The 24,555-nt window shown below is 45.6% G+C and overlaps 5 non-coding genes across 5 annotated transcripts; all 5 read right to left on the bottom strand.

Moving 5' to 3' along the window:
- Positions 1-9,395: 9,395 nt before the first annotated feature.
- On the bottom strand, positions 9,396-9,478 carry TRNAL-CAG (transfer RNA leucine (anticodon CAG)). Its single transcript has one exon. It is a non-coding gene; the product is annotated as a tRNA-Leu (tRNA).
- A 1,176-nt stretch (positions 9,479-10,654) lies between these two features.
- On the bottom strand, positions 10,655-10,727 carry TRNAF-GAA (transfer RNA phenylalanine (anticodon GAA)). Its single transcript has one exon. It is a non-coding gene; the product is annotated as a tRNA-Phe (tRNA).
- A 2,743-nt stretch (positions 10,728-13,470) lies between these two features.
- TRNAL-CAG (transfer RNA leucine (anticodon CAG)) lies at positions 13,471-13,553 on the bottom strand. The gene has a single exon. It is a non-coding gene; the product is annotated as a tRNA-Leu (tRNA).
- Positions 13,554-20,379: 6,826 nt separating this feature from the next.
- Positions 20,380-20,452, bottom strand: TRNAF-GAA (transfer RNA phenylalanine (anticodon GAA)). Its single transcript has one exon. It is a non-coding gene; the product is annotated as a tRNA-Phe (tRNA).
- Positions 20,453-23,195: 2,743 nt separating this feature from the next.
- Positions 23,196-23,278, bottom strand: TRNAL-CAG (transfer RNA leucine (anticodon CAG)). The gene has a single exon. It is a non-coding gene; the product is annotated as a tRNA-Leu (tRNA).
- Positions 23,279-24,555: the final 1,277 nt, after the last annotated feature.

The raw sequence follows: 24,555 nt of genomic DNA, 5'->3' as shown, positions 1-24,555 counted from the left end.
GGGTCAGCTTATAAGTACACGTTATTGCTGTGAACATTTACGGTTGTCATTTACTGTGTTCTGCTGTGTTAAAAATGTATAAGATACGGTTATTAAGGTAGAGTCTGTGAGTGGGGATCTTGCTGGGCCAGATCATGGATATCAACGCGCGGCCTTGCCCGCGGTCACTTCATCTGGCGTAGTCGGCAGGATCTGTGACCAACAAGATACCCACCCAGGCCACGTGTACAGTCAGAAAGCCCCGCTGGTGTCTATTGTGAATCAGGTCAGGAAATTTGGCGGACGAAACTACCCTGTACCAGAGTGGGCGGAACAAGTCCGGATACTGGGGGAAATGTATAATATTGACCCTAAGACCTTGGCAGAAATGGCGGTACTGACGCTAGAAGGGGAGGCATGGACGACAGTCAGACTGGAGACGGTCAGGGGCCAGCGTACAGTGGATGATTTGGTGCGGGTGCTGGAGAACACCTATGGGCCGACCACATACCCGGGAACACTGCGACACATGTTCTTTAGACGGACGCAGCTTGAATGGGAGGATATTCCCCAATATGTGAACGCCCTTCAGGTACTCCTTGAACAAGCCTGTGGAAAAGGGGAACAACTAGCTGGTATGGCTCCTCATGACCTGGTACTGAGAGACCAATTTGTAATAGGACTGAGAGACCAGTATCTTAACCGCACGTTACAGGACTTGATCCGGATGATGCCGACTCTTACTTTTGCTGAAGTCAAACAGGAAGCCATAGAACGTTCAAGGGGACCCGTCATGGATGTGGGGATTCAAGGTGCTGCGTGCAGATCCATATCTGACATTAAAAATCCGAACAGTGACACAGAAGACCTGAAACAGATGGTAGTAGACTTACAGAAACAGATATTACAGTTAACATTAGACCGACAGGGAGACCAGCGAAGACAGCCTAGCCGTCCCGTGGGACAGTGTTGGTCATGCGGTGATCCTCGCCATAGGGCAATTCGTTGTCCTCAACACTTCCCTCCGCAAAAAAAAACCTCCGTCGCACCAACGAACAAACCCTCAGTCACCCCAGTGAAGGGAATTTCGATCAGACCAGCGAATGGAACCCCAGCCATATCCACAAGCAGAGCTACCACGCCGGGCCTCACCACAATGGCCGCCGTTAAACTAGACACCCCTGCAGTTGAGGCTCGCGCAGCAGGGGAGGCCAAAGAGAGGGGTGTGGAAAAACAGAGCCGACGGCGGAGTGCTCTTGCCTCGAGTAGCCCGACACTTGAAGTTGTCCTGGAAGGAATTGCCGTACAGGGATGATGGACACTGGGTCACAAGTGACCACGATCTCTGAACAGTTTTACGAAAATTACCTCAAACCAAGAACTGCTTGTGACCCAGACACCGCCATTAAGATTATTGCGGCTAATAATCTACCCATTCCAGTGACCGGAGTTGCTTGGATGGACACAAAGGCCTGCGGACAGGACTTAGGGAAACGAGGGATCGTCATCGTCAAGGAGGGTTTCGGCTCCGAGACCCCAGTGATAGTTGGAATGAACATCTTGAAAGACCTGGATCTTATGCTGTTGACAAGAAAAGGACCCAAATACTGGCAGAAAGTCACCAAACATAAGCCGACTCATCTGGCGTTCCAGCGCGTAATCCGGACCGTTGGACTTCAACAGATGGCAGAGGAACAACTACCCCTAGCCGCCATTACGGTGCCACGCCGTACCCAGATTACTTTGCCCGCCGAAAAAGAGACAGTCATTTCCTTACCCCTTAACACCCACCGACAACTTGAGGGGGTTGAAGTGTTGATCGAGCCGAGGACCCCAAGTGGGGGTAAGCTAAACCCACTAGTTGCTCGCACTCTGGCTGTCGTGAGGAACGGGAGAGTGCCTGTCAGGCTAAACAACACCGCATATGTAGGCATAGCCCTTGAAGCCGGCACTCAACTTACCCGAGTATATGCTCTACCCACAGATGTGAATCCCATTGGACCCCTAAAATTCACCCCGTCTACAGAAGGCGACTGGACGGTAACCGTCTCAGCCATAAACGCTCAAGTAGACGATGAAGACATTGGGCGAAAACTACGGGAAAAAGTACAGCTAGACACGTCTCAATACACCAAACAAGAAGTGTCTCAAGTGGAGGAACTCCTACGGGAACACCAAGACTCCTTTGCAAAGCATGACACAGACTTTGGGTGTACCACCAGTATCCAGCACGAGATACCCACGGGCGATACTCCCCCTATCCGCGAGAGGTACCGGCAGATACCACCTCAACAATACCAGGAGGTGAAAAGCCTATTAGAATCCATGCTACACGCCGGAGTGGTACGTGAAAGCCAGAGCCCGTGGGCTGCACCCGTGGTGATAGTCAAAAAGAAAGATGGTTCCCTGAGATTTTGCGTAGACTACTGTAGGCTGAACGCTTGCACTATCCAGGACTCATATCCACTTCCCCGGATCGAAGAGTCACTGACTGCCCTGAAGAAGGCCAAATATTTTTCGTCCCTAGACCTGGGCAGTGGATATTGGCAGATTCCAATAAGTGAGAAGGACACGGAAAAGACCGCCTTCATCCTTCCCATGGGCCTGTATGAGTTCGACCGGATGCCATTCGGCTTGAATAACGCACCAGGGACCTTTCAGAGACTGATGGAACGCTGTCTGGGAGACTTCAACTTTGAGTTTACGCTGATATACCTTAACGACATCGTGGTATACTCCGCCACCTTTGAGGATCATCTTCACAAGCTTGGCTAAGTGTTCCAGCGCTTGAGAGGACACGGCTTGAAGTTGAAGCCCAGCAAGTGCCGTCTGTTCCAGCAGGAAATCGACTACTTGGGTCACCGGATCTCGGCCGAAGGTGTCCAGCCCTCTCCGGAGAAGATAGCAGCCGTTCAAAAGTGGCTGCAGCCAACTACCGTCAAAGAAGTCCGGGCTTTTCTGGGGCTGGCAGGCTACTACCGTCGGTTTGTCAAGGACTTTGCTCGGCTTGCTGAACCACTGCATGAGGTTCTCTGAGGGACCGCGAACAGTCCCAGAGGACGACGCATCAGTTGCGGGCCTGACCAAGAAAAATCCTTTCAGGCACTTAAGGCTGCTCTAACATCACCCCTGTTCTGGCGTATGCAGATTACACATTACCATTCCAGTTGCACACCGACGCCAGCCTTCAAGGTCTAGGGGCGGTCCTCTCTCAAGTTCAAGATAATAAAGAATGCGTAATAGCCTATGCCAGTAGGTCTCTCCGTGACACCGAAAAGAATCCCGTCAACTACAGCTCCTTCCGCTTGGAACTGTTGGCTCTGACTTGGGCTATGACGGAGAAATTTGCTGGCTATCTGACAGGAGCGGAGGTGCTGGTCATGACGGACAACAATCCTCTCGCCCACCTAGAGAATGCCAAACTAGGGGCAATGGAACAGCGCTGGATGGCCAGGCTCTCTAGATTCCAGTACAAAATTAAATACAGAGCGGGGAATGAGAATCAGAATGCTGACAGCCTGTCTAGAGTGACATCATCCCCGCCAGTGGGGGACCGGGATGAACAGTTGGAGGAAGATGAGATGCCTGACTTTGCCCGGCTCGCAAAGCAAATAGAAGATAGCCGCCAGTATGCTGTAGGAGGGATTGAAGCCGTAGTGGGATCTCCCCTGTCCCAGCAAGAATGGGCCAAGCTTCAAGATCGAGATCCCGAGCACGTCTTACTGAAACTGTATGTGAATAAACAAGAGAAACCGCCCTCCGAAGTGAGAGCCCGACTATCGACCGGAGCCTTGACTCTGCTTGCCCAATGGGATCGGCTGATCGTGAAAGATGGAGTCCTGTATCGCAGGGCCCTTTTATCCCATATGCTGGAGGAGTGTTTGCAGATTGTCGTCCCGGTGCAGTTGGCCCATGAGATGGTGGGCGAAGCTCACAGGAGGAATGGCCACTTCGGCATAGACAAGACCCTCCGGTGGACCCAGCAGTTCATTTTTTGTCCGGGGCTCCGTAAGCTGGTTGAAAACGTCTGTCAAGAATGCCGTACCTGTGAATTCCACAAGTCCGCTGAGCAGTGTGCACCCGTCCAGACTATTAGGACGTCGAGGCCCCTCGAGCTGTTGATGGTGGACTATCTGTTGATCGGAACGGCGAATAGTGGCTACCAGTACTGTCTGGTGATGGTGGACCACTTCACGAAATTCGTCGTCGCTGTTGCTATCAAGGATCAGACTGCTGAATCAGCTGCACAGGCCATCTGTCAACAGTTCGTTCGGGTCTACGGATGTCCGGAGCGGCTGCACTCTGATCAGGGGGCTTGTTTCGAAGGGCGAGTCATTGAAGAACTCCAGCGGATGTATGGAATCAAGAAGTCCAGGACCACCCCTTACCATCCACAAGGGAATGGCGCGTGTGAACGCTTTAACCGGACCCTCTTACAACTGATCCGGACACTAGCTGAAGACAAAAAGCCCGACTGGCCTCGATTCCTCCCAGAACTGCTGTGGGCCTATAATAATCAAGTCCATTCCATCACCAGATACACCCCATACACCCTTCTCTTTGGCCGTCCAGGCAAAGACATCCATGAGTTGCAACTGTCTAACTCCGAAGAAGATACCTGTGGTACCTATCCTTCCTGGCTACAAACACACCGCCAGAGAATGGAGACTGTCTACCGGCTAGTAGGCCGACAAATCCAGGATCAAGTGCACGCTGACCCACTTCCGGTACAAGAGGACTCACTGAATGTAGGTCAACTGGTCCTAGTCCGTATAAAGAAACCACAAGGGAAACTCCGGCCCCAGTGGGAGACCGAAGTCTATCGAGTAATTGGACACCCGTACCCCGGTGGCCCCGTCTATCGAGTGCAGGGCGAAGACAGCAGCAGCATCCGTACTTTGCACCGTAATATGTTGCGCCCCTGTCGCTCCCAGCCTGACTCCCCTACTGTGATACCTAGAGAGATGGATATCACTAATACTGTCGGAGACACTGACCCCGGGGATGTAGAGATTGAATGCATGCCTACCCCTGTCCGTCTGACTGACGCACTTGAACCGATTACCTCCTCTACTGACATGTCGACTGGGAAAGAGAGTGGGGTGACTGATCGGAGAGAGGGGATCCAACCCGTTAGGCGGACAACGAGGACCACTGCAGGGGTACCTCCAGGACAGTCCTACAGAGACCAATATGTGTGGCCCTCTTCCCAGCCGCCCCCTGTAACATCCACAGCCATCGCCGCCCTGGAGCCGGTCATTGGCAGGGACTGCCAACCTTTGAGCGGGGGGGCGTGTAGTGAGCTGGCAGGCTCTGGCTGTTCTGTGAAAATTGAGATAGAGCCTGTGACAGAAATGATAACGCAGGATGGTGTTGCCACCTTGTGGCCAGAGGTTGCACCTGCGCAGGATGTGATGACAGAGAAAAAGACTGAGTCTCCTGTGTCCCTCCCTGGAGAGTCACGTGAGCAAAGTGAAAAAAAAGCGCATGTGGAGTCTGAGGTGGTCTGTAAAAGAGAACCAGGACGGTGTGCAGGTCCTCGTGTGTGCCGTAGAGGATACTCTCAACGTGGTTTCTGTTATCTGACACCTTATCCTCAGAGTTTTCCCCAGTTTCCGCACTGCTGAAGGATTCAGCTGTTACACTCCCCGCTACTGGAGTGTGAACCACATAAGAGAATCCACAAGAGCTACTACCCGGATCAGAGAGACTGTAAGCGGGACCTCTGGCGAGAGGCCGAAGTATTCCTTCCTTTCAGCGAAGTCTGCTGTTCCTGTTTTCTTCGGCTGGGACGCCTTCCTGACGGTGCTGTCAGTGGCCGCATCTAAAGAGAAAGCATATTCATGCGAGAGGAGTGAATGTGCCGGCAGCAGCTCACCTGGGCTTCTGAGAGCGCACGCTGATCAGATGCCGACATGAGCAGCTGCAGACAGGGCTCAGCTCTGGAGCAGAGGTGAGGAAGGAAGGTGAGTATTGTTTTGTGTGCAGTGATTGGGGGATGAGGGGGCCACACATGCCAGGATACTTGGATTGAGGAAGCCACACATGCCAGGATTGGGGGATTGAGGAGGCCACACATGCCAGGATTGGGGGATTGAGGAGGCCACACATACCAAGAATGGGGGATTGAGGAGGCCACACATACCAGGAATGGGGGATTGAGGAGGCCTCACGTATCAGGAATGGGGGATTGAGGAGGCCTCACATACCAGGAATGGGGGATTGAGGAGGCCACACATACCAGGATTTGAGGATTGAGGAGGCCACACATACCAGGATTTGGGGATTGAGGAGGCCACACATACCAAGAATGGGGGATTGAGGAGGCCACACATACCAGGAATGGGGGATTGAGGAGGCCACACATACCAGGATTTGGGGATTGAGGAGGCCTCACATACCAGGAATGGGGGATTGAGGAGGCCACACATACCAGGAATGGGGGATTGAGGAGGCCTCACATACCAGGAATGGGGGATTGAGGAGGCCACACATACCAGGATTGGGGGGTTGAGGAGGCCACACATACCAGGATTGGGGGGTTGAGGAGGCCACACTTACCACGATTTGGGGATTGAGGAGGCCACACTTACCAGGATTTGGGGATTGAGGAGGCCACACTTACCAGCATTTGGGGGTTGAGGAGGCCACACTTACCAGGATTTGGGGGTTGAGGAGGCCACACTTACCAGGATTTGGGGGTTGAGGAGGCCACACTTACCAGGATTTGGGGATTGAGGAGGCCACACTTACCAGGATATGGGGATTGAGGAGGCCACACTTACCTGGATTTGGGGATTGAGGAGGCCACACTTACCAGGATTGGGGGATTGAAGAGGCTACACATATCAGGGATTGTGGGATTGAGGGGGCCACACATGCCAGGGATTGTGGGATTGAGGGGGCCACACATACCAGGGATTGGGGGATTGAGGAGGCTACACATACCAGGGATTGTGGGGGCCACACATATCAGGGATTATGGGATTGAGGGGGCCACACATACGAGGATGGGGAAATTTACCAGTAGCTGCTGCATTTCCCACCCTAGGCTTATACTCAAGTCAATAGGTTTTCCCATTTTTATGTGGTAAAATTAGGGGCCTCGGCTTATATTCGGGTCGGCTTATTTAAAATATACGGTATTTTAAAATCAGTAAGTACATGGTGCCCATAATACTGCAGGACTGTGGGGTGCATTATACTATATAGGGGCTGCATTTTACCCTATGGGGTGTGTAATATACTGTATGGAGGACTATGGGGAGTGCATTATATTCTATGGAGGACCATGGGAAGTTCATTATACTATATGGAGGATTATGGGGGGCGCATTATACTATATGGAGGTTTATGGGGAAGCATTATACTATATGGAGGATTATGGGGGCGCATTATACTATATGGAAGATTATTGGTGGTGCATTATACTATATGGAAGGCTATGTGGGGCCATTATAATATTTTGAGGGCTATGTGGGGGGCCATTATACTGTATGAAAGCACTTATACAGTGTGAAGGTTTGTGTGGGGTCATTATACTGTTTGGAGGGCTGTGTGGGGGCCATTATACTGTTTCGAGGGCTGTGTGGGGGCAATGAGAGTGTATAGAGGGCTCTGTGGGGTTGGGGGATTATACTGTGTTAGGGTCACCATACTTTGCCGTGGGAGTTGAAGTGGGGTGCAATAGGGTCATTATACTGTGCATGTGGAGGCTAATGTGGAGGAATGCACCATAGGGGTATCATACTGTTTGGGGGGCACTTTTGTTGGCATCATACTTTATAGGGGCAATGAAGGAGGAATCTACGACTTCAGAAGGAGGTAAATTACTATGTAAAGGCTGGAAAGTTATGAGAGCTGCTCTTCTGTGACACAGACAAATATTTATTTTTTGTAGGGGGGGGCCCAATTAGAGCTTCTGCTATGGGGCCCCATGACTTCTATGTACGCCCCTGCCAGCAGCCACCGGTGGAACGCGGAAGAGGGACCCCCGGCTGCAGCCTGGACTTGTCGTGATGTCAGCGGATGTCAGAACTGCATCCGGGGTCATGTGATGCCTGTGAGCGGCCAGTGATAGCGCCGCTCACAGGCATTATCTGCAACTCAAGGTATTTACAGAGATACTTATGGCCACAGGCTGAATACATTGGGCAACTTAAACAAAGTACCGGACAACTCCTTAATAAATATCATTTATCATATGTCTATTTTATTTCAGCATCATTTTTTTTAAACCTCCTTTTATTTTGTTTAGATGTTAGAAGGGTTAACATTTTGCAGCAAATTTTCATTCTTTTTCAAGAACATCTACAAGTTCTATTTTTTAAGGACCCATTCAGTTTTGAAGTCACTTTGAGGGGCCTATATTTCAGAAAATCCCCAAAAGTGATAACATTTTAAAAACGATACCTCTCGAAATATTCTACTTTTAGTGTTTGGTTTGAGATTGCCGCCAATAGAGCGGACCCCCAAGTAATCAACAACTGGAGAGAGGCTATGTGCCCACGATGCAGAAATGCTCAGGATTTTTCCTGAGCGTTTCTGCATCTCCCTGGCAGAAAAAAACGCATGCGGATTGTACATGCGGATTGTACATGCGTTTTCCTACCAGGGACATGCGGATGTGAAGCGTTCTTCACTTGCATTTCCGCATGCAGGTTGTCAAGCGCTTTCCAAGCGATTTTAGCATCACTTGGAAAGTGCATGACAACTTGGTCACACTATATAAATCCATGCAAACTGCATGGATTTATATAGTATGACCCGAGAGAATGTCAAAAAATAAAAAAATAAATATATACTTACCCTCCGATGGCCCCTGCAGTCTTGCTTCGCTCGATCCCGGCTGCCGGCAGCGGTAGAGTGAAGGACCTGCCGACGTCAGCGTCGTGTGACCCGTCACATGACTCTGATGTCAGCGCAGGTCCTTCAGTCCATCGCGAACTGCCGGGAAGCAAGGAGGAGCGCAGCGCGGGACCCAATAAGGTAAGTATATATTTATTTTTTTATTTTATTCTTTTTTTTACAGCTTTTTTAATGGTACCTGGGTGTGGATGAGACTCTCCTCTCCTCTACACCCGGGCACCATCCGCACATCAGAACGCGCCAATTACCCAAGTACAGATGTAGTCTTGCAGAATTGGCGCGTTCTAATGCAAGTCAATGGCGGCGAAAACGCAGCACTTCCACAAAATAATTGGTAGTGCTGCGTTTTTTTCCGCAATGATAATCTGCAGCGGAAATTTCCGCAACATGTACACAGCACATGCGGATTATCATTGGGGGACATAGCAGACCTTCTACCATGCGTTTTTTAAGCGTTTCTGCAGCGTTTTTGCCGCTGCGGAAACGCTTAAAAATCGCATCGTGGGCACACAGCCTGAAGCTGTACAATTTCTTGAAAAAAATATTGATGTCAGAAGTGGGATTCGAACCCACGCCTCCAGAGGAGACTGCGACCTGAACGCAGCGCCTTAGACCGCTCGGCCATCCTGACTTCTGCTAGTTTAAGTAAATTAACTCTTTCTAAGCTAAGCAGCAGAAAGATGATCATTATTTGTGATGAAAGGAAATATATCATGATTTATTTTAATATGGATTTTTAATTCCTTAGTGACGGAGCCAATTTTGATCTTAACGACCAAAGCCACATTTTTAAAAACTGACACGTGTCACTTTATGTGATAATAACACTGGAATGCTTAACATATCCCCGTGATTCTGAAAGTGTTTTTTCGTGACACATTGTACTTTATATTAACAGCAAATTGAGGTCAATATGTTTTTAGTTTTTCTTGTGAAAATATCTAAAGTTTGCTGAAAATTTTTAAATGTTACCAATTTTTTTACTTTAACTGCTTATATCCTAAAATCAACTAGTCAGACAACCAAACAAGTTAATAAATAACATTTCCTATTTGTCTACTTTATGTCAGCATCATTTCCCAAACCTCCTTTTATTTCGTTAAGATGTTAGAAAGGTTAAAATTTAGCAGCAAGATTTAATTTTCTTTTTTAAGAAAATTTAAGAAAATTTCCAAGTTCTATTTTTCACAGACCTAGTCAGTGTTGAAGTGACTTTGAGGGTCCTATATTTTGGAAAAACAGCACTGAATTCACCCTAAGAACTTGTTCACACAATGCATTCCCAAACAAAAATGACACTGCAGTAAAACTGATGTGCTTTTACAATATTTTTTAAGTTTACAGCAAAAAATGCATTGGGAAGGCATCATGTGAACACAGTCTGGACCTTTATTTTTATGCCATTCAAATTAGTAAAGAAATGAAAAAATATTTTTTCTTTGCTGCAATACATATTCCTTATAACACAAAATACTAATAAAAAAACTCCAACAAAACTAGACATCTACGTATCAGCAAAAAATAAAAATAGGCATTTTAGCCTTTCATTAGAGTCATATACATTTTTGGATTTTTTATTAGTTTAGTTTTGATTTGCAAATAACAATTAGTAATAAAATGTTGCAGTTGTCTTAGTGTCCACTAGATGTCAGTATCAGGTGCACACGTTACAGATTTGTAAACCATGATTGCCATTTTTAAGATTATGATATTAAGTGTCTTTATGATCTGTGAATTGTGGAGTCCTGGAAAAAAATCAACGCAGAGGAAAATGTAAAAATATTCTTTAAAAAAATGCCTTTCCTTATGCCGAAACCTGGGATCAAACCAGGGACCTTTAGATCTTCAGTCTAACGCTCTCCCAACTGAGCTATTTCGGCTGATGATGAGCTGTAAACTTCAACAGTGTAAACTGAGGTCTAAAAAAGTTTCAATAAAAGAAAATTATATTTTCATATCATCGGCAGTTCTAAGCATTAATTTTCCTAGTGGGAAAATAGAAAGTTCTATCAGCATATTGACAATAATACAAGCGTGGAGAAGTCAGGATAGAAATACCCACAATTTGTTACAAGACCTTTTTATTGTATTTAGAACAGACCAAATACTGCACTTTACTGTACAGAGAAACGCCTTCACGAGGACCCGTCCCAAGGTCAGAACTGACCAGTTTTTGCCCCTATTTTATTCCCACTGTTCCCCTGAGTTTACCACTTTTTGCTTTTTGAAATTCACCATCCAGTTCCTGAGATATGGGCATTTTTATTTAGTGATAATTTTTGTCTTTTACCAAGGGGGCGTTGCTCGCAGGATAATAATAAAGCAGAGCAGCCTAAAGACACGCCCACAGAGAATCCTGTGAGCCACGCCCCTTTGGAAAGAACAGAAAAATTTGCACTAACATAAAGATCCCAGATCTCTGGAATTGTATGGCAGATTAAAATAAAGGAATAATGAGGAGATCAGCGGGAATAAAACAAGGGGCAAAAACTGGAAACTTTTGACCCGGTGATAGGTCATCCTTAACCCCTTTCTGACGTGTGACCTAATAGCACGTCATGGTGACCTGGGCCGATTGGACCAATGACATACTATTAGGTCATGGTCTTTAATGCGGTCCCGGTGATCGCATTAAATTTCCAGCGCCATCTTACCTCAAGGTAGATGGTGCCGGCAACTCGGGGAAAGTCGCAGCCCCCCCACACCCACGATCTTTGTGATTGGCTGTTCAATTCTGAACAGCCAATCACAGCATTCTCAACGTTTGCGATTTTCGGTGATGTGCAGCCTAGGATCGGTGGTCTTAAGACCACCGATCCTAGGCTGTTGCTAGGAGACCCCAGCGCTGACTTCAAAGCGCTATGATCGGTGCAATCGTAGCGTGACCGCGTGGTGACAGGGCGGCGGTCATGGGGCTGTGACTGGCTTGTTACCTGCCTGTCACCGCCCCATGACCCCCTGTAATGTGATGAAAGATCCAGACTGGTCTGATTGGAGCGATCGATGATGACATTGATCGCTCCAATCAGAGTACCTGAATACAGGTGACTGGGCCGTCACAGGGGGAGAGGGAGAGCGCGCGGTGGATGCCAGGTGTGACACAGGGAATAACCCCATCCACAACCCAGCAGCCACCGGTGGAACGCGGAATAGGGACCCTCGGCTGCAGCCTGGACTTGTCGTGATGTCAGCGGATGTCAGAACTGCATCCGGGGTCATGTGATGCCTGTGAGCGGCCAGTGATAGCGCCGCTCACAGGCATTATCTGCAACTCAAGGTATTTACAGAGATACTTATGGCCACAGGCTGAATACATTGGGCAACTTAAACAAAGTACCGGACAACTCCTTAATAAATATCATTTATCATATGTCTATTTTATTTCAGCATCATTTTTTTTAAACCTCCTTTTATTTTGTTTAGATGTTAGAAGGGTTAACATTTTGCAGCAAATTTTCATTCTTTTTCAAGAACATCTACAAGTTCTATTTTTTAAGGACCCATTCAGTTTTGAAGTCACTTTGAGGGGCCTATATTTCAGAAAATCCCCAAAAGTGATAACATTTTAAAAACGATACCTCTCGAAATATTCAACTTTTAGTGTTTGGTTTGAGATTGCCGCCAATAGAGCGGACCCCCAAGTAATCAACAACTGGAGAGAGGCTATGTGCCCACGATGCAGAAATGCTCAGGATTTTTCCTGAGCGTTTCTGCATCTCCCTGGTAGAAAAAAATGCATGCGGATTGTACATGCGGATTATACATGCGGATTGTACATGCGGATTGTACATGTGGATTGTACATGCGTTTTTCCTGCCAGGGACAAGCGGATGTGAAGGGTTCTTCACTTGTATTTCCGCATGCGGGTTGTCAAGCACTTTCCAAGCGATTTTAGCATCACTTGGAAAGTGCTTGACAACTTGGTCACACTATATAAATCCATGCAAACGGCATGGATTTATATAATGTGACCCGAGAGAATGTCAAAAAATAAAAAAAGAAATATATACTTACCCTCCGATGGCCCCTGCAGTCTTGCTTCGCTCGGTCCCGGCTGCCGGCAGCGGTAGAGTGAAGGACCTGACGACGTCAGCGTTGTGTGACCCGTCACATGACTCTGATGTCAGCGCAGGTCCTTCAGTCCATCGCGAACTGCCGGGAAGCAAGGAGGAGCGCAGCGCGGGACCCAAGAAGGTAAGTATATATTTATTTTTTTATTTTATTCTTTTTTTTACAGCTTTTTTAATGGTACCTGGGTGTGGATGAGACTCTCCTCTCCTCTACACCCGGGCACCATCTGCACATCAGAACGCGCCAATTACCCAAGTACAGATGCAGTCTTGCAGAATTGGCGCGTTCTAATGCAAGTCAATGGCGGCGAAAACGCAGCACTTCCACAAAATAATTGGTAGTGCTGCGTTTTTTTCCGCAATGATAATCTGCAGCGGAAATTTCCGCAACATGTGCACAGCACATGCGGATTATCATTGGGGAACATAGCAGTCCTTCTACCATGCATTTTTTAAGCGTTTCTGCAGCGTTTTTGCCGCTGCGGAAACGCTTAAAAAACGCATCGTGGGCACACAGCCTGAAGCTGTACAATTTCTTGAAAAAAAATATTGATGTCAGAAGTGGGATTCGAACCCACGCCTCCAGAGGAGACTGCAACCTGAACGCAGCGCCTTAGACAGCTCGGCCATCCTGACTTCTGCTAGTTTAAGTAAATTAACTCTTTCTAAGCTAAGCAGCAGAAAGATGATCATTACTTGTAATGAAAGGAAATATATCATGATTTATTTTAATATGGATTTTTAATTCCTTAGTGACGGAGCCAATTTTGATCTTAACGACCAAAGCCACATTTTTTAAAACTGACACGTGTCACTTTATGTGGTAACAACTCTGGAATGCTTAACATATCCCCGTGATTCTGAAAGTGTTTTTTCGTGACACATTGTACTTTATATTAACGGCAAATTGAGGTCAATATGTTTTTAGTTTTTCTTGTGAAAATATCTAAAGTTTGCTGAAAATTTTTAAATGTTACCAATTTTTTAACTTTAACTGCTTATATCCTAAAATCAACTAGTCAGACAACCAAACAAGTTAATAAATAACATTTCCTAGTTGTCTACTTTATGTCAGCATCATTTCCCAAACCTCCTTTTATTTCGTTAGGATGTTAGAAAGGTTAAAATTTAGCAGCAAGATTTAATTTTCTTTTTTAAGAAAATTTAAGAAAATTTCCAAGTTCTATTTTTTACAGACCTAGTCAGTGTTGAAGTGACTTTGAGGGGCCTATATTTTGGAAAAACAGCACTGAATTCACCCTAAGAACTTGTTCACACAATGCATTCCCAAACAAAAATGACACCGCAGTAAAACTGATGTGCTTTTACTATATTTTTTAAGTTTACAGCAAAAAATGCATTGGGAAGGCATCATGTGAACACAGTCTTGAACTTTATTTTCATGCCATTCAAATTAGTAAAGAAATGAAAAAATATTTTTTCTTTGCTGCAATATATATTCCTTATAACTAGTGTTGAGCATTCCGATACTGAAATATCGGGTATCGGCCGATATTCACTGTATCGGAATTCCGATACTTAATTCCGATACTTTTATAATATCGGATACCGGAATCGGAAGTTCCCATAATGCCTGCGCTCTGCAGTGTCTGTGAAGGATGACAAGTTGGATGGCAGCGCGATCCAGCCTGTCATCAGAATGCCATCCCAGCGTGGGAGAATTCTCCTGATTGTTTAAAAGCCGGCGCGCGGTAAAAAGCCGCCGGCTTTTAAACAATCACGCAGCCCCATACTGCTTCCCCGCAGCCTCCCACCCCGATCCTCCGCTCCCCTCGCCACCTCCAATCCCAATCGTAAATTAGGACCGGGCGGGGAGCGCAGCACCAAGGAGCGAAGGACCCGGGCGGGGAAGCCTGCAGTGAAAAGACTTCACCGCCGGCTTTCCCGTTCTGTGCTGCACTTTCCCGCCGGTTATTTCAAATGAACAGCTGAGGTATCAGGTGATGCCGATCAGCTGTTCATTTGAAGTCGCCGCGGTGCCCTAAGAGGGTTCATGTGAGTTCATGCTTGACTGCATTGCATGAACTCACATGAACTTTCCCACGGCCGCACAGGTCAGCCACTCCTCCCAGACCCGTCATGATTAGTGTGTGCGGGGTGTGTGTGTGTGCGGGGTGTGTGTGTGTGCGGGGTGTGTCTGTGCGGGTGTGTGTGTGCGGGTGTGTGTGCGGTGTCTGTGCGGGTGTGTGCGTGCAGGCAGACATAGGCCGATGTGACACTACTACTCCCATCGGCCTATGTCTGTCCCCCGTCCACTCCTGCCAGCAGGATCAGCTCGATGGGAGCAGTAGTTCCCATCAGCCTGATCCTGCTATATAAATTGCCCTACTGTGTCCCCAATAAATTTTAAATACATGTCATTGGTGGCCAGTGGTTACCTAAAAGAAATTAGTTCATACATTACCTGTCCCCGCCGATCGCCACCTAAAATAAAGTAAAAAATAAAAAACTACACCTATACTCACCTAGACACCTAATTCCCTGAAGCCATCGATCTCCTGTAATAAAATATAAAATAATAAACCACAACCTTATCCTTACCCCTCCGTAGCAGTCCACGAGTGTCCCACGAAGATCTCCAGTTCAGAGCAGCCACATAGAATGTGACCGCTCTGAACTGCTGCCGCCGCTAGAATGACGGGGCCGTAAGGGTTCACCGGAGTTCAGGCAGCGCTGCTCCGGTTAGCTCCTTTACGGCACTGCTGTATCGTGAGAAATTCCCACGGTACAGCACTGCCGTAAAGGAGGTCTCCGGAGCTGCGCTGCCTGAATGCACTCCGGTGACCTCAGTCAGTGGCTCCCGCTGCCGGGAGCGGACGTGTTCCCGGCAGCGTGAGCTTACAGCAGCCATGACAGCTGTCACCATCTCCAGATGTGACAGCTGTGCATGGGAGATCAGCGCAGGAACGTGGACAGGTAACTATTTTTTTTTTAGTAAACTAAGAATTAAATAAAATGGTGTGTTTTATTTCAAATAAATTATTTTTTTCTGGGTGTAGTGTGTTTTTTCTTTTTAACACTTTGTAGGTTAGTAATGGGGGTGTCATATAGACGGCCATCATTACTAACCTGGGCTTCATGGCAGCTGGTGCTGACATGAACCCCACCACTATTACCCCCTGCCACCGCACCAGGGCAGCGTGGAAGAGCGAGGCTAAGTGCCAGAGTTGGCGCATCCTATGGATGCGCCATTTCTGGGGCGGCTGACGGCTGGTGTTTCTAGCCTGGGAGGGGGCCAATATTCATGGCACCCTTCCTGAGCTATTAATATCAGCCCCCAGCTGTCTGCCTAGCCTTTGCTAGCTATTAAAATAGGGGGGACCCCACGTCATTTTTTTTGGGGGGGTCCCCCATTTTAATAGCTAGTAAAGGCTAGGTATTCAGCTGGGGGCTGATATTAGTAGCCTGGGAAGCTCCATGGGTTTTACCCCCTTCCCAGGCTTCAAACATCTGCCCCAGCCGTCTGTTTAACCTCCGCTAGAGACTAAAATTATGGGGGATCCCACGCCATTTTTTTTTAAAATAAATCCTTTATTTTAACACTAAATGACATTTGAGGACTTAATAAAGATGCAGTCCCTAAATTATTATTTATTTTTTAATAAATTTTTCCCAAAACTTTTGACGTGGGCTTCGCCATATTTTTGTATGCCAGCCAGGTACAGCATCCAGCTTCTATGAACGCGCCATTTTCCGGGGCGGCTGCGGACTGCAATTTTCAGCGGGGGGCAGAAAGCTTGGGCCTCCCTGCGCTGCAGATTCCATCCCCCAGCTGCCTAGTTGTACCTGGCTGGACACAAAAATAGGGAGAAGCTCCACGTTTGTTTTTTTTTAATTATTTCATGAAATTCATGGAATAATTAAGAAAAAAAGGGCTTCCCTATATTGTTGTGTCTGGCCAGGTACAAATAGGCAGCTGGTGGTTGGGGGCAGCCCGTTCCTGCCTGCTGTACCTGGCTGGACACAAATATAGTGTGAAGCCCCACGTCAATTTTTTTTTAATTATTTCAGGAAATTCATGAAATAATTAAAAAAAAATTATGTGGGGCTTCGCCCTATATTTGTGTCCAGCCAGGTACAGCAGGCAGGAACGGGCTGCCCCCAACCACCAGCTGCCTATTTGTACCTAGCCGGACACAACAATATAGGGAAGCCCTTTTTTTCTTAATTATTCCATGAATTTCATGAAATAATTAAAAAAAAAAATGTGTGGCGCTTCGCCCTATTTTTGTGTCCAGCCAGGTACAACTAGGCAGCTGGGGGTTGGAATCTGCAGCGCAGGGAGACCCAAGCTTTCTGGGCAAATTGCAGTCCGCAGCCGCCCCGGAAAATGGCGCGCTCATAGAAGCGCCATCTTCTGGCGCTGTACCCAACTCATCCAGGGCCCAACTATCTCCTGCAATAAAAGTAAAATAATAAAGCAACCTCATCCTTACCTTTCCATGGTTCCCAGGACAGCTTCAGCTCTGCTACATCGAGATGACAGGCTGGACCGCAGCAGAACGCTGCCATCCAGCCTGTCATCCCGCGGACACTGAGAAGCGCAGGCATGCTTGCGCTCCTCAGTGTCTCTCTGTGACGGCATCCAGATGAGCCGAGGTCATGTCCAATGAACTCAGCTCACCTCATGTACGTCACTGACAGCGTGGGAAAATTCTCCTGCACTCAGCACTTCAGCGTGAGAATTTTCCCACGCTGTCAGTGACGTGCATGAGGTGAGCTGAGTTCATTGGACATGACCTCACCTCATGTATGTCACTGACAGCGTGGGAGAATTCTCACGCTGAAGCGCTGAGTGCAGGAGAATTTTCCCACGCTGTCAGTGACGTGCATGAGGTGAGCTGAGTTCATTGGACATGAACTCGGCTCATCTGGATGACGTCACAGAGAGACACTGAGGAGCGCAAGCATGCCTGCGCTTCTCAGTGTCTGCGGGATGACAGGCTGGATGGCAGCTTTCTGCTGCGGTCCAGCCTGTCATCTCGATGTAGCAGAGCTGGAGCTGTCCTGGGAACCATCGAAAGGTAAGGATGAGGTTGCTTTATTATTTTTCGTTTATTGCAGGAGATCGTTGGCTTCAGCTGGAATGGGCGTGATGGTAAGTATGGTTTAATTTAGAACAATAAAGAATTGTGTCTTTATTTCAATTAAAGGACTTTACTCTGGGTGTTTGTGTTTTCTTTTAACTTTGACTATGGGGTTAGTAATGGGGGTGTCTTATAGACGCCTCTCCATTACTAACCTGGGCTTGATGTCAGCTGGCATTATAAGCTGACATCAACCCCAGCCCTATTACCCCCTGCCACCGCACCAGGGCAGCGTGGAAGAGCGAGGCTAAGTGCCAGAATTGGCACATCCTATGGATGCGCCATTTCTGGGGCGGCTGACGGCTGGTGTTTCTAGCCTGGGAGGGGGCCAATATTCATGGCACCCTTCCTGGGCTATTAATATCAGCCCCCAGCTGTCTGCCTAGCCTGTGCTAGCTATTAAATTAGGGGGGACCCCACGTTATTTTTTTGGGGGGGTTCCCCCATTTTAATAGCTAGTAAAGGCTAGGTATTCAGCTGGGGGCTGATATTAGTAGCCTGGGAAGCTCCGTGGGTATTACCCCCTTCCCAGGCTTCAAACATTTGCCCCAGCTGTCTGCTTAACCTCCGCTAGAGCCTAAAATTAAGGGGAACCCCACGCCAATTTTTTTTTAAATAAATCCTTTATTTTAACACTAAATGACAAGTACAGTAATCAACACTGTCACTGTACTTCATATATATGTGACTGACATGTTTCTATCTATCTAATCTATGTGTGATTCTCTATTCCTTCTATTCTAAATTGTCGGGTACAGATGCTGAATTGCCGGCCGGCTTTCTTAAAGAGACGGTGCATGAAAACACTATTATTTTTTTAAATAAATCCTTTACACTAAATGACAAGTACAGTAAGCAACACTGTCACTGTACTTCATATATATGTGACTGACATGTTTCTATCTATCTAATCTATGTGTGAAGCTCTATTCTTTCTGTTATAAATTGTCGGGTACCGCTGTTGAATTGCCGGCCGGCTTTTTTAAAGAGACGGTGCACGAAAACACTAATATTTTTTTTAATAAATCCTTTACACTAAATGACAAGTACAGTAAGCAACACTGTCACTGTACTTCATATATATGTGACTGACATGTTTCTATCTATCTAATCTATGTGTGATTCTCTATTCTGTCTGTTATAAATTGTCGGGTACAGATGCTGAATTGCCGGCCGGCTTTTTTAAAGAGACGGTGCACGAAAACACTAATATTTTTTTTAATAAATCCTTTACACTAAATGACAAGTTCTGTAAGCAACACTGTCACTGTACTTCTTATATATGTGACTGACATGTTTCTATCTATCTAATCTATGTGTGATTCTCTATTCTGTCTGTTATAAATTGTCGGGTACAGATGCTGAATTGCCGGCCGGCTTTTTTAAAGAGACGGTGCACGAAAACACTAATATTTTTTTTAATAAATCCTTTACACTAAATGACAAGTTCTGTAAGCAACACTGTCACTGTACTTCTTATATATGTGGCTGACATGTTTCTATCTATCTAATCTATGTGTGAAGCTCTATTCTTTCTGTTATAAATTGTCGGGTACCGCTGCTGAATTGCCGGCCGGCTTTTTTAAAGAGACGGTGCACGAAAACACTAATATTTTTTTTAATAAATCCTTTACACTAAATGACAAGTACAGTAAGCAACACTATCACTGTACTTCTTATATATGTGACTGACATGTTTCTATCTATCTAATCTATGTGTGAAGCTCTATTCTTTCTGTTGTAAATTGTCGGGTACCGGTGTATGCCGCTGATGAATTGCCGGCTTTTCATGTCATTCTACATTATTCTTAGTTGTTTTCCTTCATGTAGAATTAACCTACAAGGAAAGAAAGGGTTTATTTTCATTCCGATATTTGTGTCCCATTGACTTGCATTGGTTTCCGGTATCGGAATCGGCGATATCCGATACTTTTTGGGTATCGGCCCGATCCAATCCGATACGATATTTCCTGATATCGGAAGGTATCGCTCAACACTACTTATAACACAAAATACTAATAAAAAAAACTCCAACAAAACTAGACATCTACATATCAGCAAAAAATAAAAATAGGCATTTTAGCCTTTCATTAGAAAGAGTCATATACATTTTTGGATTTTTTATTAGTTTAGTTTTGATTTGCAAATAACAATTAGTAATGAAATGTTGCAGTTGTCATATTGTCCACTAGATGTCAGTATCAGATGCACACGTTACAGATTTGTAAACCATGATTGCCATTTTTAAGATTATGATATTAAGTGTCTTTATGATCTGTGAATTGTGGAGTCCTGGAAAAAAATCAACGCAATAGAAAATGTAAAATTATTCTTTAAAAAAATGCCTTTCCTTATGCCGAAACCCAGGATCGAACCAGGGACCTTTAGATCTTCATTCTAACGCTCTCCCAACTGAGCTATTTCGGCTGGTGATGAGCTGTAAACTTCAACAGTGTAAACTGAGGTCTAGAAAAGTTTCAATAAAAGAAAATTATATTTTCATATCATCAGCAGTTCTAAGCATTAATTTTCCTAGTGGAAAAATAGAAAGTTCTAGCAGCATATTGACAATAATACAAGAGTGGAGAAGTCAGGGTAGAAATACCCACAATTTGTTATAAGACCTTTTTATTGTATTTGGAACAGACCAAATACTGCACTTTACTGTACAGAGAAACGCCTTCACGAGGACCCGTCCCAAGGTCAGAACTGACCAGTTTTTGCCCCTATTTTATTCCCACTGTTCCCCTGAGTTTACCACTTTTTGCTTTTTGAAATTCACCATCCAGTTCCTGAGATATGGGCATTTTTATTTAGTGATAATTTTTGTCTTTTACCAAGGGGGCGTTGCTCGCAGGATAATAATAAAGCAGAGCAGCCTAAAGACACGCCCACAGAGAATCCTGTGAGCCACGCCCCTTTGGAAAGAACAGAAAAATTTGCACTAACATAAAGATCCCAGATCTCTGGAATTGTATGGCAGATTAAAAAAAAAGGAATAATGAGGAGATCAGCGGGAATAAAACAAGGGGCGAAAACTGGAAACTTTTGACCCGGTGATAGGTCATCCTTAACCCCTTTCTGACGTGTGACCTAATAGCACGTCATGGTGACCTGGGCCGATTGGACCAATGACATACTATTAGGTCATGGTCTTTAATGCGGTCCCGGTGATCGCATTAAATTTCCAGCGCCATCTTACCTCAAGGTAGATGGTGCCGGCAACTCGGGGAAAGTCGCAGCCCCCCCACACCCACGATCTTTGTGATTGGCTGTTCAATTCTGAACAGCCAATCACAGCATTCTCAACGTTTCCGATTTTCGGTGATGTGCAGCCTAGGATCGGTGGTCTTAAGACCACCGATCCTAGGCTGTTGCTAGGAGACCCCAGCGCTAACTTCAAAGCGCTATGATCGGTGCGATCGTAGCGTGACCGCGTGGTGACAGGGCGGCGGTCATGGGGCTGTGACTGGCTTGTTACCTGCCTGTCACCGCCCCATGACCCCCTGTAATGTGATGAAAGATCCAGACTGGTCTGATTGGAGCGATCGATGATGACATTGATCGCTCCAATCAGAGTACCTGAATACAGGTGACTGGGCCGTCACAGGGGGAGAGGGAGAGCGCGCGGTGGATGCCAGGTGTGACACAGGGAATAACCCCATCCACAACCCAGCAGCCACCGGTGGAACGCGGAATAGGGACCCTCGGCTGCAGCCTGGACTTGTCGTGATGTCAGCGGATGTCAGAACTGCATCCGGGGTCATGTGATGCCTGTGAGCGGCCAGTGATAGCGCCGCTCACAGGCATTATCTGCAACTCAAGGTATTTACAGAGATACTTATGGCCACAGGCTGAATACATTGGGCAACTTAAACAAAGTACCGGACAACTCCTTAATAAATATCATTTATCATATGTCTATTTTATTTCAGCATCATTTTTTTTAAACCTCCTTTTATTTTGTTTAGATGTTAGAAGGGTTAACATTTTGCAGCAAATTTTCATTCTTTTTCAAGAACATCTACAAGTTCTATTTTTTAAGGACCCATTCAGCTTTGAAGTCACTTTGAGGGGCCTATATTTCAGAAAATCCCCAAAAGTGATAACATTTTAAAAACGATACCTCTCGAAATATTCAACTTTTAGTGTTTGGTTTGAGATTGCCGCCAATAGAGCGGACCCCCAAGTAATCAACAACTGGAGAGAGGCTATGTGCCCACGATGCAGAAATGCTCAGGATTTTTCCTGAGCGTTTCTGCATCTCCCTGGTAGAAAAAAATGCATGCGGATTGTACATGCGGATTATACATGCGGATTGTACATGCGGATTGTACATGTGGATTGTACATGCGTTTTTCCTGCCAGGGACAAGCGGATGTGAAGGGTTCTTCACTTGTATTTCCGCATGCGGGTTGACAAGCACTTTCCAAGCGATTTTAGCATCACTTGGAAAGTGCTTGACAACTTGGTCACACTATATAAATCCATGCAAACTGCATGGATTTATATAGTGTGACCCGAGAGAATGTCAAAAAATAAAAAAAGAAATATATACTTACCCTCCGATGGCCCCTGCAGTCTTGCTTCGCTCGGTCCCGGCTGCCGGCAGCGGTAGTGTGAAGGACCTGACGACGTCAGCGTTGTGTGACCCGTCACATGACTCTGATGTCAGCGCAGGTCCTTCAGTCCATCGCGAACTGCCGGGAAGCAAGGAGGAGCGCAGCGCGGGACCCAAGAAGGTAAGTATATATTTATTTTTTTATTTTATTCTTTTTTTTACAGCTTTTTTAATGGTACCTGGGTGTGGATGAGACTCTCCTCTCCTCTACACCCGGGTACCATCCGCACATCAGAACGCGCCAATTACCCAAGTACAGATGCAGTCTTGCAGAATTGGCGCGTTCTAATGCAAGTCAATGGCGGCGAAAACGCAGCACTTCCGCAAAATAATTGGTAGTGCTGCGTTTTTTTCCGCAATGATAATCCGCAGTGGAAATTTCCGCAACATGTACACAGCACATGCGGATTATCATTGGGGGACATAGCAGACCTTCTACCATGCGTTTTTTAAGCGTTTCTGCAGCGTTTTTGCCGCTGCGGAAACGCTTAAAAAACGCATCGTGGGCACACAGCCTGAAGCTGTACAATTTCTTGAAAAAAAGATTGATGTCAGAAGTGGGATTCAAACCCACGCCTCCAGAGGAGACTGCGACCTGAACGCAGCGCCTTAGACAGCTCGGCCATCCTGACTTCTGCTAGTTTAAGTAAATTAACTCTTTCTAAGCTAAGCAGCAGAAAGATGAGCATTACTTGTGATGAAAGGAAATATATCATGATTTATTTTATTTTAATATGGATTTTTAATTCCTTAGTGACGGAGCCAATTTTGATCTTAACGACCAAAGCCACATTTTTTAAAACTGACACGTGTCACTTTATGTGGTAACAACTCTGGAATGCTTAACATATCCCCGTGATTCTGAAAGTGTTTTTTCGTGACACATTGTACTTTATATTAACGGCAAATTGAGGTCAATATGTTTTTAGTTTTTCTTGTGAAAATATCTAAAGTTTGCTGAAAATTTTTAAATGTTACCAATTTTTTAACTTTAACTGCTTATATCCTAAAACCAACAAGTCAGACAACCAAACAAGTTAATAAATAACATTTCCTATTTGTCTACTTTATGTCAGCATCATTTCCCAAACCTCCTTTTATTTCGTTGGGATGTTAGAAAGGTTAAAATTTAGCAGCAAGATTTAATTTTCTTTTTTAAGAAAATTTAAGAAAATTTCCAAGTCCTATTTTTACAGACCTAGTCAGTTTTGAAGTGACTTTGAGGGTCCTATATTTTGGAAAAACACCACTGAATTCACCCTAAGAACTTGTTCACACAATGCATTCCCAAACAAAAATGACACCGCAGTAAAACTGATGTGCTTTTACTATATTTTTTAAGTTTACAGCAAAAAATGCATTGGGAAGGCATCATGTGAACACAGTCTTGAACTTTATTTTCATGCCATTCAAATTAGTAAAGAAATTAAAAAATATTTTTTCTTTGCTGCAATACATATTCCTTATAACACAAAATACTAATAAAAAAACTAGACATCTACATATCAGCAAAAAATAAAAATAGGCATTTTAGCCTTTCATTAGAAAGAGTCATATACATTTTTGGATTTTTTGTTAGTTTAGTTTTGATTTGTAAATAGAAAAATATTAAGATTTGAGAGTCCTCGGTGGTTGATACCTTTTAATGGCTAGCTGAAAAGATGGTAACAAATTGCAAGCTTTCGAGACTACTCAGGTCTCTTCATCAGGCTAGTATAACACAAAATCTGAAGAGTCACATATTTATACACAATAAGACACACAAGAGAAAAAAAATGCAATAGGTAAGACAGATGATGAAAAGCAGAGTTATTATGGAAGAAATAAACAGTTCTGGCTATAAATATTTTAGCAGTTAATAGATAAGGAGTGTGAAGGTTTTATTGTCCTGTGTCCAGTGTTGTGATGA

This window comes from Phyllobates terribilis, unplaced genomic scaffold, assembly GCF_046119375.1.
Source record: "Phyllobates terribilis strain yellow unplaced genomic scaffold, ASM4611937v1 Scaffold_65__1_contigs__length_7625178, whole genome shotgun sequence".
NCBI lineage: Eukaryota > Metazoa > Chordata > Amphibia > Anura > Dendrobatidae > Phyllobates > Phyllobates terribilis.
The sequence above is the reverse complement of the archived record's forward strand: the minus strand, read 5'-3'. Positions and strand labels throughout refer to the sequence as shown.